General features: G+C 35.9%; 1 protein-coding gene across 13 annotated transcripts in view; it reads left to right on the forward strand.

The window, feature by feature from the left end:
* Nucleotides 1-20,320, forward strand: part of LOC134840218 (androglobin-like) — a 606,395-nt gene that overhangs the window by 474,137 nt on the left and 111,938 nt on the right. The gene's annotated exons all lie outside the window — the stretch shown is intronic.

Raw genomic sequence — 20,320 nt, forward strand, 5'->3', positions numbered from 1 at the left:
GCCTGTCCCAAGACTGCCTGTCCCAAGACTGCCTGTCCCAAGACTGCCTGTCGCAAGACTGCCTTTCCCAAGACTGCCTGTCCCAAGACTGACTGTCGCAAGACTGCCTGTCCCAAGACTGCCTGTCCCAAGACAGTCTGTCCCAAGACTGCCTGTCCCAAGACTGCCTGTCCCAAGACTGCCTGTCTCAAGACTGCCTGTCCTAAGACTGCCTGTCCCAAGACTGCCTGTCCCAAGACAGCCTGTACCAAGACTGCCTGTCCCAAGACTGCCTGTCCCAAGACTGCCTGTCCCAAGACTGCCTGTCCCAAGATTGCCTGTCGCAAGACTGCCTGTCCCAAGACTGCCTATCCCAAGACTGCCTGTCCCAAGACTGCCTGTCCCAAGACTGCCTGTCCCAAGACTGCCTGTCCCAAGACTGCCTGTCCCAAGAATGCCTGTCCCAAGACTGCCTGTCCCAAGACTGCCTGTCCCAAGACTGCCTTGAATCACTGTACCTTGTACCACCACTTGAGCTCTAGTAAAAATTTTCCCAAAAAACCAAACCTTACTAACCAAAAGTTCAAATCACCAACCCCCTTGTATTTATCTCTTTTAATATTTTGATGCAAGTTGAAACCCAACTTAGTCTAGGTGTCTTATGATCACCTGTATGTCCAAAACCGATCAAAACTTTCTTCTCCGAAAACGTCAAAAATTTAACAGAGAGAGAGAAAAAAATAAATATCAATAAAAGCAAAAAAAAAATGTACCCACCTAAAATTCAAAGGTGACTTGTGTCAACCCTTTATCTGTACAACAAAAAAAAATGTCTGGTAACTGATTGCCACGCGTTCTCCTCCCCCCTGCTAGCGATCTTATGGGGTATCACAAAAACGGTCTATGTCCGTTCCCCCCTCCCGATCCGACCATGGTACCTACCTTAATTCGAAGTTAAATTTGGATATCCGCTTCTTATAACCGACGCGTATAAGAATCTAATATAACTAAATCGACGATGCCGATCAATTAGTTACTCTAAAGTGTCCCCCCTTTTTACACTTTACAACCACCAGCCTCTAACCTAACCAGCCCCCCTTCTAACCTCCCCCCCTCTTTAGCCCCCCCTCTTTCTCTTTTATACTGTCTCAAGACCTCCCGGTACTGTCCCAACACTTCTAAGTACTGTCCGAAGACCTCCCGGTACTGCCCCAACACTTCTATGTACTGTCCCAAGACTTCCCTGGTGCTGTCTCAAGACTTCTAGGTACTGTCCCAAGACTTCCCTGGTGCTGTCCCAAGACTTCTAGGTACTGTCCCAAGATTTGCTGGTACTGTCCCAAGACTTTCTGGTACTGTTCCAAGACTTTCTGTTACTGTCCCAAGACTGCCTGTCCCAAGACTGCCTGTCCCAAGACTGTCAGTCCCAAGACTGCCTGTCCCAAGGCTGCCTGCCCCAAGACTGCCTGTCCCAAGACTGCCTGTCCCAATACTGCCTGTCCCAAGACTGCCTGTCCCAAGACTGCCTGTCCCAAGACTGCCTTCAACCACTGTAACTTGTACCAACACGAGCTCTAGTCAAAATTTTTCCAAAAAACCCAACCTTACTGGCCAAAAATTCAAATCACTAACCCCCTTGTATTTATCTCTTTTAATATTTTGATTCAAGTTGAAACCCACCTTGTTCTAGTTGTCTTGTAATCACTTGTTTGTCCAAAACGGATTAAAACTTCTACCCCAAAAGCGCCAAAAATTTAACAGAGAAAAAGAAAAAAAATGAATATCGATAAAAGCAAAAAAAATGTACCCACCTAAAATTCAAAGGTGACTTGTGTCAACCCTTTATCTGAACAACAACAAAAAAATGTCTGGTAACTGATTGCCACGCGTTCTCCTCCCCCTGCTAGCGATCTTATGGGGTATCACAAAAACGGTCTATGTCCGTTCCCCCCTCCCGATCCGACCAGGGTACCTACCTTAATTCGATGTTAAATTCGGATATCCGCTTCTAATAACCGATGCGTGAGAGACTGTAATGTAACTAAATCGACGATGCCGGTCAATTAGTTACTCTAATGTGTCCCCCCTGTTTACACTTTACAACCACCAACCTAACCTAACCAGCCCCCCTTCTAACCTCCCCCCTCTTTAGCCCCCCTCTTTTATACTGTCCCAAGACCTCCCGGTACTGTCCCAACACTTCTATGTACTGTCCCAAGACCTCCCGGTACTGCCCCAACACTTCTATGTACTGTCCCAAGACTTCCCTGGTGCTGTCTCAAGACTTCTAGGTACTGTCCCAAGACTTCCCTGATGCTGTCCCAAGACTTCTAGGTACTGTCCCAAGACTTGCTGGTACTGTCCCAAGACTTTCTGGTACTGTCCCAAGTATTTCTGTTACTGTCCCAAGACTGCCTGTCCCAAGACTGCCTGTCCCAAGACTGTCTGTCCCAAGACTGCCTGTCCCAAGACTGCCTGTCCCAAGACTGCCTGTCCCAAGACTGCCTGTCCCAAGACTGCCTGTCGCAAGACTGCCTGTCCCAAGACTGCCTGTCCCAAGACTGCCTGTCCCAAGACTGTCTGTCCCAAGACTGCCTGTCCCAAGACTGCCTGTCCCAAGACTGCCTGTCCCAAGACTGCCTGTCCCAAGACTGTCTGTCCCAAGACTGCCTGTCCCAAGACTGCCTGTACCAAGACTGCCTGTCCCAAGACTGCCTGTCTCAAGACTGCCTGTCCCAAGACTGCCTCTCCCAAGACTGCCTGTCCCAATACTGCCTTGAACCACTGTACCTTGTACCACCACTTGAGCTCTAGTAAAAAAATTCCCAAAAAACCAAACCTTACTAACCAAAAGTTCAAATCACCAACCCCCTTGTATTTATCTCTTTTAATATTTTGATGCAAGTTGAAACCCAACTTAGTCTAGGTGTCTTATGATCACCTGTATGTCCAAAACCGATCAAAACTTTCTTCTCCGAAAACGACAAAAATTTAACAGAGAGAGAGAGAAAAAAATAAATATCAATAAAAGCAAAAAAAAATGTACCCACCTAAAATTCAAAGGTGACTTGTGTCAACCCTTTATCTGTACAACAACAAAAAAATGTCTGGTAACTGATTGCCACGCGTTCTCCTCCCCCCTGCTAGCGATCTTATGGGGTATCACAAAAACTGTCTATGTCCGTTCCCCCCTCCCGATCCGACCATGGTACCTACCTTAATTCGAAGTTAAATTTGGATATCCGCTTCTTATAACCGACGCGTGTAAGAATCTAATGTAACTAAATCGACGATGCCGATCAATTAGTTACTCTAATGTGTCCCCCTTTTTTACACTTTACAACCACCAATCTCTAACCTAACCAGCCCCCTTCTAACCTCCCCCCTTTTTAGCCCCCCTCTTAAGCTGAAAAATTACCTTAAGCGCCGGGTGCTAAACCTCTCGAGAGAAAACCATAGAACCTGTTTCCATGGCCTGCTTGAGTAAAAACTTCCTCAAAACAGTGAGTTTCCGCTTATCCACTTTTACTCTTATCTCCTATAATGTAATGTGGATTTTAACGATACCCGTTTGACCAACTTGAAAACAACCCCGTCCTCTCTTGTTGCTCTGATTCCGTGCTAGTTGTTTCCTTGACTTGTCCTGCACCTGATCACCGGCACCAATTTTCCACTTGGCTGGTCGCCTGTTCCAGTCAAGTCTCCTAATGGTCCAGCTGAGTTGCAAGCTATCTGAAAACCCATTACAACGCCCCACACTCGGGCACCTTTTCAGATTGCTGAAATGATCGAAACAATCGGTCTTATGAAAAACAGTTTGATTATGCTATTTAAATAATATAAAGGTTTGATCCAACTAATTTTTTTTGTTTTACATTTTTTGTTCTTTTTTATGTCCTTTTTCGGTTTTTTGTTTCGTTTTTTTGTCCCCCTTAGCTACTAGTTACCCCCTCTTACTCGGTTAGCTAAGCCTCGTTCGGAGAGCGTACCAGAAAGTTTTCTCGAGTTTTCTTAAAAAGCTATCACGGTGCAACAGGAAGGTTTACACGTTCCCGCTGAACAGTACCATCAGTACTCTGGAATGGGCATGTAGCCCGGAGCTGCGTCAAGTGGGTTCGATTCCGTAGTCATGATGTCGTAAAAACACCCAGGAGCGCCAAAAAAACACTATGTAACAGTCGCCTACTTCGGTCACTTATAAGGCTTAAGAAGAATAGGCCCTTTAATCATTGGCTCAAGAGTCAGGGACACTATCTCTCGCGTTTTTCTACCTCAAAACGGTCGGAGCCAATTTGGTTCGCTTATGAGACTAAAAACCCGTTACAGCTTAAAGACCACTACCAAAATACAGCCCCCACTCTAGAAAATAAGAACGTCCCCATACTCAGGTCTCAAAATACCCAAAATACACGATCGTCGTTAAAAACAGGGTAGGAACAATCCGCACGGTTATTTTTTATTAGACAGTGAAATTTTGATCCATTTCAGATGGATCAACCTAAAACTCGCCTTATCTCAACATAACAATCATAAAACACACTCGAGAAAACTAAATTGGGTACTCACATATCAGCACATTCAGGAATTGGAGTAACTAAATCAGTAACCAACTCGAGAATTAAGTATGATAACATGAGAAGTTTTTATACTAAGTAATTTTAACAAGGGAAATAAGTTTGGACTCAAGAATCGAAGTTTTGGTCTGAACCATTGGGACACCCCAGCTGTCCACCTTTCCACTGAGGGTTCACTCTAGTTCAGCTCAAATAATTATATTCTTCTTTCGCAATCGATTCTTCTCCTATCTCAGGATGAGACGGCTCTGCTCGCGTTTATTTTGTATCTGGAAATTGCGAATGGCAATTTTACGCTGCTTTTTCAAGCACTTTCCCGTGATTGTAAATCAGATGTTCTGATCTTGTATTTCTGATATTTTCAGTTTTCGCGAGGAAGTTGAGCATGACAGGCTCCATTCGAAATTTTGAAAATCTAAAATTTCTCACAAAATTACGTAGTTCGTGTTCCTCAAGATCAAACTTCCAAATATGACCGACTGGCACAAGAGTTGAGGGGAACTGGTTTGATTTTTTTTTGATTTTTGGTCAAATTTTGAGCAAAAGGCGAACAAGCAAGCTTAAAATTGCTTATTTATGTAATATATAGGCCGCAAAAATTTATATCAACCAAATAAAGTTAATTCTTAGAATTTTTTGAGCGAAATGGGAATCATAAACTTGGAAAAATCAAAAAAATTCTCCAACAAAAAAGTTGAAATATTTTTGTTTTCTTTTTTAAAACATTGTAGGTTTTTTAACCACATTTCTACAAAAACTGTTTTGCAATGTGACGTCCTTGCCTGACTTCATACTTTGATATTAGCCATTTTGGTATAAAAGATGTATTTCTGAAACTCAAACTGATAATTACTTAACTATGTAAACATTGATCAATTATTCTACCAAATATAGAAAGATTCAACCGAGCTGTATTACAACTGATCAAATAGTGAAAGAAAAATTTGTCCAACCATGCTCTGACTTGCTCCATTTGATAGATAGATTCTAGAGGAAGAGGTCTGACACAAGCATCCCTCAGTGAAAGATATGTCTAACCGCTCAAAACATTTTGCAACAATATTAAACACTGATAGCCAGAAGCATTAAATAATAACTTAACCGCTCGTGAAAAACCTACCACAAGACAAAATATCAGACCGAAAATACTGTATGACTATATGTCCAATTTGCCTGTTTTGCTATGACTTTCGAAGAAGCCTAATTTGTATTTTTTTTGGTCAGATTCAGGAACCACAAAGAATCTTCAGAACGGCTCGAATTATCTCATATTGCAGCCCTTTCAACCGTGATTTGAAAACCTTTTAAAAAACTGCGAGGAAGTTCTCCCAGAGTTGAGAGAAACTAGTTTGAATTTTTTTGGTTTTTGGTCTAATTTTGAGCAAAAGGCAAGCGAGAAAACTCAAAAATGCTTTTTTATGTATAATTAAAGCCGCAAAAATTTAGTTTCACTCGAAAAAAAATATTTTTTGGATTTTTTTGACCGAAATGGGAATCATAAACTTCGAAAATTCAAAAAAAATATCCGACAAAAAACTGGAAAATATTTTAACTTTTTTGTTTTATAGAACATAGAACATTGCATGCTTTTTTAATCACTTTTGTAGTGTGTGAACATAGAACATAAAAAGTGTTTTGCAATGTGACGCCCATGCCTAACGTCATGTTTTGATATTAGCCATTTTGATATAAAAGATGTATTTCTGAAACTCAAACTGATAGTTACTTAACTAAGTAAACATTGTTCACTAATTCTACCAAATATAGAAAAATTCAACCGAGCTGTATTACAACTGATCAAATAGTGAAAGAAAAATTCGTCCAACCATGCCCTGACTTGCGCCATTTGATAGATAGATTCTAGAGGAAGAGGTCTGACACAAGCATTCCTATGTGAAAGATATGTGTAACCGCTCAAAACATATTACAACAATAATAAACACTGATAGCCAGTAGCGTCAAAGAAAAACTTAACCGTTCGCGAATACCCTACAACAAGACAAAATGTCGGACAGAAAAGAATGTATCTGACTAGATATCCATTTTGCCTGTTTTCCTATGACTGAAACCTAGGTTGTAGTTTTTCGGTCAGATTCGGCAACCACAAACAATCTTTAGAATGGGTCGAATTATATATCATATTGCAGCCCTTTTAACCGTAATTTGAAAGACTTTAAAAAAACTGCAAAAAAAATCTCCCAGAGCTGAAAGAAACTAGTTTGTATTCTTTAATTTTTGGTCTAATTTTGAGCAAAAGGCAAGCGGGCAAGCTCAGAATTGCTAATTTATGTATGAATCAAGCCGCAAAAATTTAGTTTCAGTCAAATAATGCTATTTTTTTGATTTTTTGGAGCCAAAAGGGAATCATAAACTTCGAAAATTCAAAAAAAAAATTCTTCAACAAAAAACTGGAAAAAACTTTGACTTTTTTTTACAAAATTGCATGTTTTTTTAAATCTTTTTCTGTAAAAAGTGTTTTGCAATGTGACGCCCATGCCTGACGTCGTATTTTGATATTTGCCATTTTGGTATAAAAGATGTATTTCTGAAGCTCAAACTGATTTTTACTTAAATACGTAAACATTGATCACGATTTCTACCAAACATAGAAATATTTAACCGAGCTGTATTACAACTGATCAAAATAGTGAAAGAATAAATTCATCCAACCATGCTCTGACTTGCTCCGGTCGATAGATAGATTCTAGAGGAATAGGTCTGACCCAAGCATCCCTCAGTGAAAGATATGTCTAACAGCTCAAAACAAATTACAACAATATTAAACACTGATAGCTAGTAGCGTTAATGAAAAACTTAACCGCTCGTGTATAACCTACCAGAAGACAAAAAATCAAAAAGAAAAGACTTTATATGACTGCATATCCAATTTGCCTGTTTTCCTATGACTGTCGAAGAAACCTAAGTTGTAGTTTTTTTGGTCAGATTCTGGAACCACAAACAATCTTCAGAACGGCTCGAATTATATATCATATTGCAGCCCTTTCAACCGTGATTTGAGAACATTTAAAAAAAACTGCGAAGAAATTCTCCCAGAGTTGAGAGAATTTGACTGTTTTCCTATGACTGTCGAGGAAACCTAAGTTGTACTTTTTCCGGTCAGATTCGGGAACCACAAACAATCTTCAGAATGGGTCGAATTATATATCACATTGCAGCCCTTTTAACCGTGTTTTGAAAATCTTTTAAAAAAACTGCAAAAAAGTTCTACCAGAGTTGAGAGAATCAAGTTTGAATTTTTTGGTTTTTGGTCTAATTTTGAGCAAAAGGCAAGCGAGCAAACTCAAAAATGCTTATTTATGTATAATTTAAGCCGCAAAAGTTTAGTTTCAAACCAATAAAATTAGTTTTCGGATTTTTTTGAGCGAAATGGGAATCATAAATTCGAAAATTCAAAAAAAAATTATCCGACAAAAAACTGCAAAAAATTTTAACTTTTTTTTTCTGAACATTGCATGTTTTTTTAATCACTTTTCTATAAAAAGTGTTTTGCAATGTGACGTCCATGCCTGACGTCATGTTTTGATATCAGCCATTTTGGCATAGAAGATGTATTTCTGAAACTCAAACTGATAATTACTTAACTAAGTAAACATTGATCACTAATTCTACAAAACATAGAAATATTTAACCGAGCTGTAATACAACTGATCAAAAGAGTGAAAGACTAAATTCATCCAACCATGCTCTGGCTTTCTCCGATCGATAGATAGATTCGAGAGGAATAGGTCTGACAGAAGCATTCCTCAGTGAAATATATGTCTAACCGCTCAAAATATATTACAACAAAAATAAACACTGGTAGCCAGTAGCTTCAAAGAAAAATTTAACCGTTCGTGAATACCCTACAACAAGACAAAATTTCAGACAGAAAATAATGTATATGACAAGATATCCATTTTGCCTGTTTTCCTATGACTGTCGAAGAAACCTAAGTTGTAGTTTTTCGGTCAGATTCGGGAACCACAAACAATCTTTAGAATGGGTGGAATTATATATCATATTGCATCCCTTTTAACCGTGATTTGACAGACTTTAAAAAAACTGCAAAAAAATCTCACAGAGCTGAGGGAAACTAGTTTGAATTCTTTGATTTTTGGTCTAAGTTTGAGCAAAAGGCATGCGAGCAAGCTCAGAATTGCTAATTTATGTATATTTTAGGCCGCAAAAATTTAGTTTCAGTCAAATAAAGTTATTTTTTGGATTTTTTTGAGCCAAAAGGGAATCATAAACTTCGAAAATTCAAAAAAATTCTTCAACAAAAAACTGGAAAAAATTTTAACTTTTTCTTTTTTAGAATATTGCATGTTTTTTAAATCCTTTTTCTATAAAAACTGTTTTGCAAGGTGACGTCCATGCCTGACGTCGTATTTTGATATTAGCCATTTTTTATAAAAGATGTATATCTGAAGCTCAAACTGATTATTACTTAACTACGTAAACATTGATCACGAATTCTACCAAACATAGAATTATTTAACCGAGCTGTAGAACAACTGATCAAAATAGTGAAAGAATAAATTCATCCAACCATGCTCTGACTTGCTCCGGTCGATAGATAGATTCTAGAGGAATAGGTCTGACCCATGCATCCCTCAGTGAAAGATATGTCTAACAGCTCAAAACATATTACAACAATTAATCGCTCGTGTATAACCTACCAGAAGACAAAAAATCAAACAGAAAAGACTTTGTATGACTGCATATCCATTTTGCCTGTTTTCCTATGACTGTCCAAGAAACCTAAGTTGTAGTTTTTCGGTCAGATTCAGGAACCACAAACAAACTTCAGAATGGGTCAAATTATATATCATATTGCGGCCCTTTCAGTCGTGATTTGAAAGACTAAAAAAAAATGCGAAAAAATTTTCCCAGAGTTTAAGAAAACTAGTATGAAATTTTTGATTTTTGGTCGCTTCGAAAAATCAAAAAAATTTTCCGAACAAAAAACTGGAAAAATGTTTGGTTTTTTGTTTTTTAGAACATTGTATGTTTTTTGATCCTTTTTCTACAAAAACTGTTGTGCAATGTGAAGTCCTTGCCTGACTTCATACTTTGATATTAGCCATGTTGTTATAAAAAATGTATTTCTGAAGCTCAAACTGATAATTACTTACGTAAACAATTATCACTAGTTCTACCAAACATAGAAAACTTTGACCGAGCTGTAATACAACTGATCAAAATAGTGAAAGAAAAAAGTCATCCAACCATTATCTGACTCGCTCCGATCGATAGATAGATTCTAGAGGAATAGGTTTGACTCAAGCATCCCTCAGTGAAAGATATGTTTAGCCGCTCAAAACATATTACAAAAATAATAAACACTGAAAGCCAGTAGCGTCAATGAATAACTTAACCGCACGTAGACAAAATATCAGACAGAGAAGGCTGTATATGAAACGACATCCAATTTGCCTGTTTTGCTATGACTGTCGAAGATACCTAGTTGTAGTTTTTCGGTCAGATTCAGGAACCACAAACAATCTTCAGAATGGGTCGATTAAAATATCATATTGCAGCCCTTTCAGTCGTGATTTGAAAGAATTAAAAAAAAAACTGCGAAAAAACTCTCCCAGAGTTGAAAACAACTAGTGTGAAATTTTTGATTTTTGGTCACTTCGAAAAATCAAAAAAAAATCTCCGAACAAAAAACTGGAAATTATTTTGATTTTTTGTTTTTTAGAACATTGTATATTTTTGTAATCACTTTTCTACAAAAACTGTTTTGCAATGTGAGGTCCTTGCCTGGCGTCATACTTTGATAATAGCCATTTTGGTATAAAAGATGTATATCTGAAGCTCAAACTGATTATTACTTAACTACGTAAACATTGATCACGAATTCTACCAAACATAGAATTATTTAACCGAGCTGTAGAACAACTGATCAAAATAGTGAAAGAATCAATTCATCTAACCATTTTCTGACTTGCTCCGGTCGATAGATAGGTTCTAGAGGAAAAGGTCTGACTCAAGCAACCCTCAGTGAAAGATATGTCTAACTGCTTAAAACATATTACATCAATAATAAACACTGATAGCCAGTAGCGTTAATGAAAAACTGAACCGCTCGTGAATAACCTACCACAAGACAAAATATCAGACAGAAAAGACTGTATATGGCACGACATCCAAGTTGCTTGTTTTGCTATGACTGTCGAAGATATCTAAGTTGTAGTTTTTCGGTCAGATTTAGGAACCACAAACAATCTTCAAAATGGGTCGAATATTATATCATATTGCAGCTCTTTCATTCGTGATTTGAAAAATATTTTAAAAAAAATTGCGAAAAAAATTCTCCCAGTGTTGAGAGAAGCTAGTTTGAAATTTTTTATTTTTGGTCACTTCAAAAATTCAAAAAAAAATTCTCCGAACTAAAAAACTGGAAAACACTTTGATTTTTTCATTTTTAATCACTTCTCTACAAAAAATGTTTTGCAATGTGAAGTCCCAGCCTGACGTCATACACTGATTGTAGCCCTTTTGAAATGAAAGATGAATTTCTGGAGCTCAAACTGATAATTACTTAACTACGTAAACAATGATCAATACTTCTACCAAACATAGAAAGATTTAACCGAGCTGTAATACAACTGATCAAAATAGGGAAAGAAGAAAATCATTCAACCATGCTCTGATTCGCTCCGATCGATAGATAGATTCTAGAGGAATAGGTCTGACCCAAGCATTCCTCAGTTAAAGATATGTCTAACCGCTCAAAACATCAATAATAAACACTGACAGCCAGTAGCGTTAATGAAGAACTTAACCGCTCGTGAATAACCTACCACAAGACAGAATATCAGACAGAGAAGACTGCATATGACTTTACATCCATTTGCCTGCTTTGCTGTGACTGTCGAAGATACCTAAGTTGTAGTTTTTCGGTCAGATTCAGGAACCACAAACAATCTTCAAAATGGAACGAATTTTATATCATTTTGCAGCCTTTCAGTCGTGAATTGAAAGATATATAAAAAAACTGCGAAAAAAATTCTCCCAGTGTTGAGAGAAGCCAGTTTAAAATTTTTTGATTTTTGGTCACTTCAAAAATTCAAAAAAAAATTCTCCGAACAAAAAAAACTGGAAAACACTTTGATTTTTTCATTTTTTGAATGTCGTATGTTTTTTAATCACTTCCCTACAAAAAATGTTTTGCAATGTGACGTCCCAGCCTGACGTCATACACTGATTGTAGCCCTTTTGCAATGAAAGATCAACTTCTGGAGCTCAAACTGATAATTACTTAACTAAGTAAACATTGTTCACTAATTCTACCAAACATAGAAAAATTTAAACGAGCTGTAATACAACTGATCAAAATAGTGAAAGAATAAAATCATTCAAATATGCTCTGACTTGCTCCGATCGATAGATAGATATTAGGGGAAAAGGTCTGACCCAAGCATCCCTCAGTGAAAGATATGTCTAACCGCTCAAAACATAGTTTAACAATATTAAATAATGATTATTAGCGCTAATGAATAACTTAACCCCTCGTGAATAATCTACCACAAGACAGAATATCAGACAGAGAAGACTGTATATGAAACGACATCCAATTTGCCTGTTTTACTATGACTTTCGAAGATACCTAGTTGTAGTTTTTCGGTCAGATTCAGGAACCACAAACAAACTTCATCATGGGTCGAATAATATATCATATTGCAGCACTTTCAGTCGTGAGTTGAAAGAATTTAAAAAAAAAACTGCGAAAAATTTCTCCCAGAGTTGAAAACAACAAGTGTGAAATTTTTGATTTTTGGTCACTTCGAAAAATCAAAAAAAAAATCTCCGAACAAAAAAACTGGAAATTATTTTGATTTTTTCTTTTTTAGAACATTGTATGTTTTTGTAATCTTTTTTCTGCAAAAACTGTTTTGTAATGTGAGGTCCTCGCCTGACGTCATACTTTGATATTAGCCATTTTGGTATAAAAGATGTATTTCTGGAGCTTAAACTGATAATTAATTAACTACGTAAAGATCATTAATCCTACCAAACATAGAAAGATTTAACGAGCTGTAATACGACAGATCAAAATAGTGAAAGAATCAATTCATCTAACCATTGTCTGACTTGCTCCGGTCGATAGATAGATTCTAGAGGAAAAGGTCTGACTCAAGCAACCCTCAGTGAAAGATATGTCCAACCGCTCAAAACATATTACAACAAAAATAAACACTGATAGCCAGTAGCGTTAATGAAAAACTTAACCGCTCGTAAATAACCTACCACAAGACAAAATATCAGACAGAAAAGACTGTATATGGCACGACATCCAAGTTGCCTGTTTTGCTATGACTGTCGAAGATACCTAAGTTGTAGTTTTTCGGTCAGATTCAGGAACCACAAACAATCTTCACAATGGGTCGAATTTTATATCATTTTGCAGCCTTTCAGTCGTGAATTGAAAGATATTCAAAAAAACTGCGAAAAAATTCTCCCAGTGTTGAGAGAAGCTAGTTTGAATTTTTTTATTTTGGGTCACTTAAAAAATTCAAAAAAAATTCTCCGAACAAAAAAACTGGAAAACACTTTGATTTTTTCATTTTTTGAACATTGTATGTTTTTTAATCACTTCTCTGCAAAAAATGTTTTGCGATGTGATGTCCCAGCTTGACGTCATACACTGATTGTAGCCCTTTTGAAATGAAAGGAGAATTTCTGGAGCTCAAACTGATAATTACTTAACTACGTAAACAATGATCAATAATTCTACCAAACATAGAAAGATTTAACTGAGCTGTAATACAACTGATCAAAATAGTGAAAGAAGAAAATCATTCAATCATGCTCTGATTTGCTCCGATCGATAGATAGATTCTAGAGGAATAGGTTTGACCCAAGCATCCCTCAGTAACAGCTCAAAACATTTTACATCAATAATAAACACTGACAGCCAGTAGCGTTAATGAAGAACTTAACCGCTCGTGAATAATCTACCACAAGACAGAATATCGGACAGAGAAGACTGTATATGACTTTACATCCATTTGCCTGTTTTGCTATGATTGTCGAAGATACCTAAGTTGTAGATTTTCGGTCAGATTCAGGAACCACAAACAATCTTCAGAATGGGTCGAATTTTATATCATTTTGCAGCCTTTTAGTCGTGATTTGAAAGATATTGAAAAAAACTGCGAAAAAAAATCTCCCAGTGTCAAGAGAAGCTCTTTTGAATTTTTTGATTTTTGGTCACTTCAAAAATTCAAAAAAAAATTCTCCGAACAAAAAAACTGGAAAATTTTTTTTTGAAATTTTCATTTTTAGAACATTGTATGTTTTTTAATCACTTTTCTACAAAAAAAATGATTTGCAATGTGACGTCCCAGCCTGACGTCATACACTGATATTAGCCATTTTTGAAAAAAAGATGAAATTCTGGAGCTCAAAGTGATAATCACTTAAGTATGTAAACATTGATCACTAATTCAACTAAACATAGAAAGATTTATTCGAGCTGTAATACAACTGATCAAAATGGTGAAAGAATGAACTCATACAACCATGCTCTGACTTGCTCTGATCGATAGATAGATTCCTAAGCATCCCTCAGTGAAAGATATGTCTAACCGCTCGAAACATGTTACAACATTAATAAACACTGAAAGCCAGTACCGTTAATGAATAAATTAACCGCTCGTGATTAACCTACCACAAAACAAAATCTCAGACAGAGAATACTGGTAATGATATGACTTCCAATTTGCTTGTTTTGCTATGACTGTCGAAGATACCTAAATTGTAGTTTTTCGTTCAGATTCAGGAACCACAAACAATCTTCAGAATGGGCCGAGTTATAAATCATTTTGCAGCCCATTAAACCGTGATTTGGAAGACTTTAAAAAACTGCAAAAAAAATTCCGCCAGGGTTGAGAGAAAGTAGTTTGAGTTTTTTGATTTTTGATCTAATTTCGAGCAAACGGCGAGCAAGCAAGCTCAAAATTGCTTATTTATGTAAAATTTAAGCCGCAAAGACTTAATTTCACTCGAATAAATTTAATTATTTTTTGAAATTATCGAGCGAATTGGGAATCAAAAATTTCGAAAAGTCAAAAAAATTCAACAACAAAAAGCTGGAAAAAATTTTGATTTTTTCATTTTCAAAACATTTTATGTTTTTTTTTAGCCACTTTTCAACAAAAAACTGATTTACAATGTGACGTCCCAGCCTGACGTCTTACACTGATATTAGCCATTTTTGTATAAAAAATGGATTTCTGGAGCTCAAACTGTTAATTATTTAACTACGCAAACATTGATCACTAATTCTTCCAAACATAGAAAAATTCAACCGAGCTGTCATACAACTGATCAAAATAGCGAAAGAATAAATTCATCCAATCATGCTCTGACTTGCTTCGATCGATAGATAGATTCTAGAGGATTGGGTCTGACCCAAGCATCCCTCAGTGAAAGATATGTCTAACCGCTCAAAACATATTACAACAATCATAAAAAGTGATAGCCAGTAGCGTTAATTAATAACTTAACCGCTCGTGAAAAACCTACCACAAGACAAAATATCAGACAGAAAATACTGTATGACTAAATATCCAATTTGCCTGTTTTCCTATGACTGTCGAAGAAACCTAAGTTGTAATTTTTTCGGTCAGATTCGGGAACCACAAACAATCTTCAGAATGGGTCGAATTATATATCATATTGCAGCCCTTTAAACCGTGATTTGGAAGACTTTAAAAACTGCAAAAAATTTTTCCCAGAGTTGGGAGAAACTAGTTTGAATTTTTTGATTTTTGGTCTAACTACGAGCATATGGCAAGCGAGCAAGCTCGAAAATGCTTATTTATGTAAAACTTAAGCCGCAAAGATTTAGATTCACCCGAATAAATTTATTTTTTTTTGGATTTATTGAGCAAAATGGGAATCATAAACTTCGAAAATTCAAAAAAAAATTCTCCATTAAAATACTGGAAATTTTTTCGATTTTCCTTTTTAGAAAATTGTATGTTTTTGTAATCATTTTTCTACAAAAACTGTTTTGCAATGTGACATCCTTGCCTGACGTCATTTTCATATTAGCAATTTTGGTACAAAAGATGTATTTCTGGAGCTCAAATTGATAATTACATAACTACGTAAACATTGATCACTAATTCTATCAAACATAGAAAGATTTAACCGAGCTGTAATGCAACTGATCGAAATCGTGATAGAATAAATTCATCCAACCATGATCTGACTTGCTCCGGTTGATAGACAGATTCCAGCGGAATAGGTCTGACCCAAGCATTCCTCAGTGAAAGATATGTCTAAGCGCTCAAAACATTTTACAAAAATAATAAACACTGAAAGCCAGTAGCAATATTGAATAACTGAACCGCTTGTGATTAACCTACCACAAGAAAAAATATCAGACACAGAAGACTGTATTTGACATGCCATCCAAAATGCCTGTTTTGCTTTGACTGTCGAAGATACCTAAGTTGTAGTGTTTTGGTCAGATTCAGGAACCACAAACATTCTTCAGAATGAGTCGAATGATATATCATATTGCAGCCCTTAAAACCGTGATTTGGAAGACTTTAAAAACTGCAAAAAATTTTTCCCAGAGTTGGGAGAAACTAGTTTGAATTTTTTGATTTTTGGTCTAACTTCGAGCATATGGCAAGCGAGCAAGCTCGAAAACGCTTATTTATGTAAAACTTAAGCCGCAAAGATTTAGATTCACCCGAATAAATTTATTTTTTTTTGGATTTATTGAGCAAAATGGGAATCATAAACTTCGAAAATTCAAAAAAAAATTCTCCATTAAAATACTGGAAATTTTTTCGATTTTCCCTTTTAGAAAATTGTATGTTTTTGTAATCATTTTTCTACAAAAACTGTTTTGCAATGTGACATCCTTGCCTGACGTCATTTTCATATTAGCAATTTTGGTACAAAAGATGTATTTCTGGAGCTCAAATTGATAATTACATAACTACGTAAACATTGATCACTAATTCTATCAAACATAGAAAGATTTAACCGAGCTGTAATGCAACTGATCGAAATCGTGATAGAATAAATTCATCCAACCATGATCTGACTTGCTCCGGTTGATAGACAGATTCCAGCGGAATAGGTCTGACCCAAGCATCCCTCAGTGAAAGATATGTCTAACAACATTCAGTATGGGTCGAATAATATATCATATTGCAGCCCTTTCAGACGTGATCTGTAAGACTTTAAAAGAAAACTGCGAAAATTTCTCCCAGAGTTGAGAGAAATTTGTTTAAATTTCGGTCTAATTTTGAGCAAAAGGCGAGCGAGCAAGCTCAAAATTGCTGATTTATGTATAACTTAAGCCGCAAAAACTTAGTTGTTGTCAAATAAAGTTATTTTTTGGAATTTTTTGAGCAAAATGGGAGTCAAACTTCAAAAATTCGAAAAAAATACTCCAATAAAAACTGGAAAAAGTTTTTATTTTTTTATTTTTAGAACATTGTATGTTTTTTCAATCACTTTTCTACAAAAACTGTTTTGCAGTGTGACGTCCTTGCCTGACGTCATACTTTGATATTAGCCATTGTGGTAAAAAAAAAGATGAATTTCTTGAGCTCAAACTGATAATTACTTAACTAAGTAAACATTGTTCACTAATTCTACCAAACATAGAAAAATTTAAACGAGCTGTAATACAACTGATCAAAATAGTGAAAGAATAAAATCATTCAAATATGCTCTGACTTGCTCCGATCGATAGATAGATATTAGGGGAAAAGGTCTGACCCAAGCATCCCTCAGTGAAAGATATGTCTAACCGCTCAAAACATAGTTTAACAATATTAAACAGTGATAGTCAGTAGCGTTAATGAAGAACTTAACCGCTCGTGAATAACCTACTACAAGAAAAAGTATCAGACAGAAAAGAGTGTATATGAAATGACATCCAAGTTGCCTGTTTTGCTATTACTGTCGAAGATACCTAAGTTGCAGTTTTTCGGTCAGATTCAGGAACCAAAAACAATCATCAGAATGTGTCGAATATTTAATCATATTGCAGCCCTTTCAGTCGAGATTTGAAAAATATTTAAAAAAACCGCGAAAAAATTCTCCCAGATTGGAGAAAAACTAGTTTGAAATTTTTTATTTTTGGTCTAATTTTCAACAAAAGGCAAGCGAGCAAGCTCAAATTAGCTTATTTATGTATAACTTAAGCCGCAAGGTTTTAATTTTAGTCGAATCAAGTTTTTTTTTCGCTCAAAACATAGTTTAACAATATTAAACAGTGATAGCCAGTAGCGTTAATGAAGAATTTAACCGCTCGTGAATAACCTACTACAAGAAAAAATATCAGACAGAAAAGAGTGTATTTGAAATGACATCCAAGTTGCCTGTTTTGCTATTACTGTCGAAGATACCTAAGTTGTGGTTTTTTGGTCAGATTCAGGAACCAAAAACAATCATCAGAATGTGTCGAATATTTAATCAAATTGCAGCCCTTTCAGTCGTGATTTGAAAAATATTTTAAAAAACCGCGAAAAAATTCTCCCAGAGTGGAGAAAAACTAGTTTGAATTTTTTGATTTATGGTCTCATTTTCAGCAAAAGGCAAGCGAGCAAGCTCAAATTTGCTTATTTATGTATAATTTAAGCCGCATGGTTTTAATTTTAGTCGAATAAAATTTTTTCTCGAATTTGTCGAGCAAAATGGGAATCATAATTTTCAAAAATCAAAAAAAAAATTCTCCAACAAAAATGGAAAAGCTTTTGGTTTCTTCCTTTTTAGAACATCGTATGTTTTTTCAATCACTTTTCTACAAAAACTGTTTTGCAATGTGACGTCCTTGCCTGATGTCATACTTTGATATTAGCCAATTTGGTATAAAAAATGTATTTCTGGAGCTCAAACTGATAATTACTTACGTAAACAATGATCACTAAGTCTACCAAACATAGAAAACTTTGACCGAGCTGTAATACAACTGATCAAAATAGTGAAAGAAAAAAATCATCCAACCATTCTCTGACTTGCTCCGATCAATCAATAGATTTTAGAGGAATATGTCTGACCCAAGCATCTCTCAGTGAAAGATATGTCAAAACGCTCAAAACATATTACAACAATATTGTACACTGATAGCCACTAGCGCTAATGAATAACTTAACCGCTCGTGAATAACCTACCACAAGACAAAATATCAGACAGAAAAGACTGTATATGACATGACATTCAACCTGCGTTGTGCTTTGACTGTCGATGATACCTAAAGTGTTGTTTGTTCGTCAGATTCAGGAACCACAAACAATCTTCAGAATGGATGGAATAATATATAATATTGCAGCTCTTTCAATCGTGATTTGAAAGACTTTAAAAAAACTGCGAAAACATTCCTCCAGAGTTGAGAATAACTAGTTAGAATTTTTCGAGTTTAGGTCTAATTTCGAGCAGAAGGCGAGCGAGCAAGCTCAAAATTGCTTATTTCTGTATAAATTAGGCCGCAAAAATTTAGTTTTAGTCGAATAAAATTTTTTTGGCCTTTTTGAGCGAAATGGGAATTATTAACTTCAAAAAAAATCAAAAAAATCTCTCAATCAAAAATTGGAAAAAAATTTAGTTTTTTCTTTTTTAGAACATCGTATGTTTTTTCAATCAATTTTCCATAAAAAAAAACTGTTTTGCAATGTGACGTCCTTGCCTGACGTCATACTTCGATATAGGCAATTTTGGTATAAAAGGTTTAATTCTGGAGCTCAATTTGATAAATACTTAACTACGTAAACATTGATCACTAATTCTACCAAACATAAGAAAAATTTAAAGAGCTGTGACACGACTGATCAAAATAGTGAAAGAATAAATTCATCCAACCATTGTCTGACTTGCTCCGATCTATAGATAGATTCTAGAGGAACAGGTCTGACCCAAGCATGCATCAGTGAAAGATATTTCTAACCGCTCAAAACATATTACAACAATAATAAACACTGATAGCCAGCAGCGCTAATGAATAACTTAACCGCTCGTAAATAACCTACCACAAGACAAAATATCAGACAGAATAGACTGTATATGACATGACATCCAATCTGCCTGTTTTGCTATGACTGTCGATGACACCCAAGTTGTAGTTTTTCGGTCAGACTCAGGAACCATAAACAATCTTCAGAATGTGTCAAAATATATATCACAATGCAGCCTTTCAGTCGTGATTTGAAAGACTTTAGATGAAATTGCGAAAAAAATCTCCCAGAGTTGATAGAAACTGGTTACATTTGTTTGATTTTTGGTCTTATTTCGAGGAAAATGCGATTGATCAAGCTTGAAATAGCTCATTTTGTACAGTTTAAGCCGCAGAAACTTAGTTTTAGTCAAATAAATTTATTTTTTGGAAATTTTCAAGCAAAATGGGAATCATATTTTCAAAAATCAAAAAAAAAATTTCTCCAACAAAAATGGAAAAGCTTTTGGTTTCTTCCTTTTTAGAACATCGTATGTTTTTTCAATCACTTTTCTACAAAAACTGTTTTGTAATGTTAAGTCCTTGTCTGACGTCATACTTTGATATAAGCTATTTTGGTATAAAAGATGTATTTCTGAAGCTCAAACTGATAATTACTTAGCTATGTAAACATTGATCACTAACTCTACCAACCATAGAAAGATTTAACCGAGCTGTAATACAACTGATCAAAATAGTGAAAGAATAAAATCATTCAACCATGCTCTGACTTGCTCCGATCGATAGATAGATATTAGGGGAAAAGGTCTGACCCAAGCATCCCTCAGTGAAAGAT

Source organism: Symsagittifera roscoffensis, chromosome 2 (genome assembly GCF_963678635.1).
Source record: "Symsagittifera roscoffensis chromosome 2, txSymRosc1.1, whole genome shotgun sequence".
NCBI lineage: Eukaryota > Metazoa > Xenacoelomorpha > Acoela > Convolutidae > Symsagittifera > Symsagittifera roscoffensis.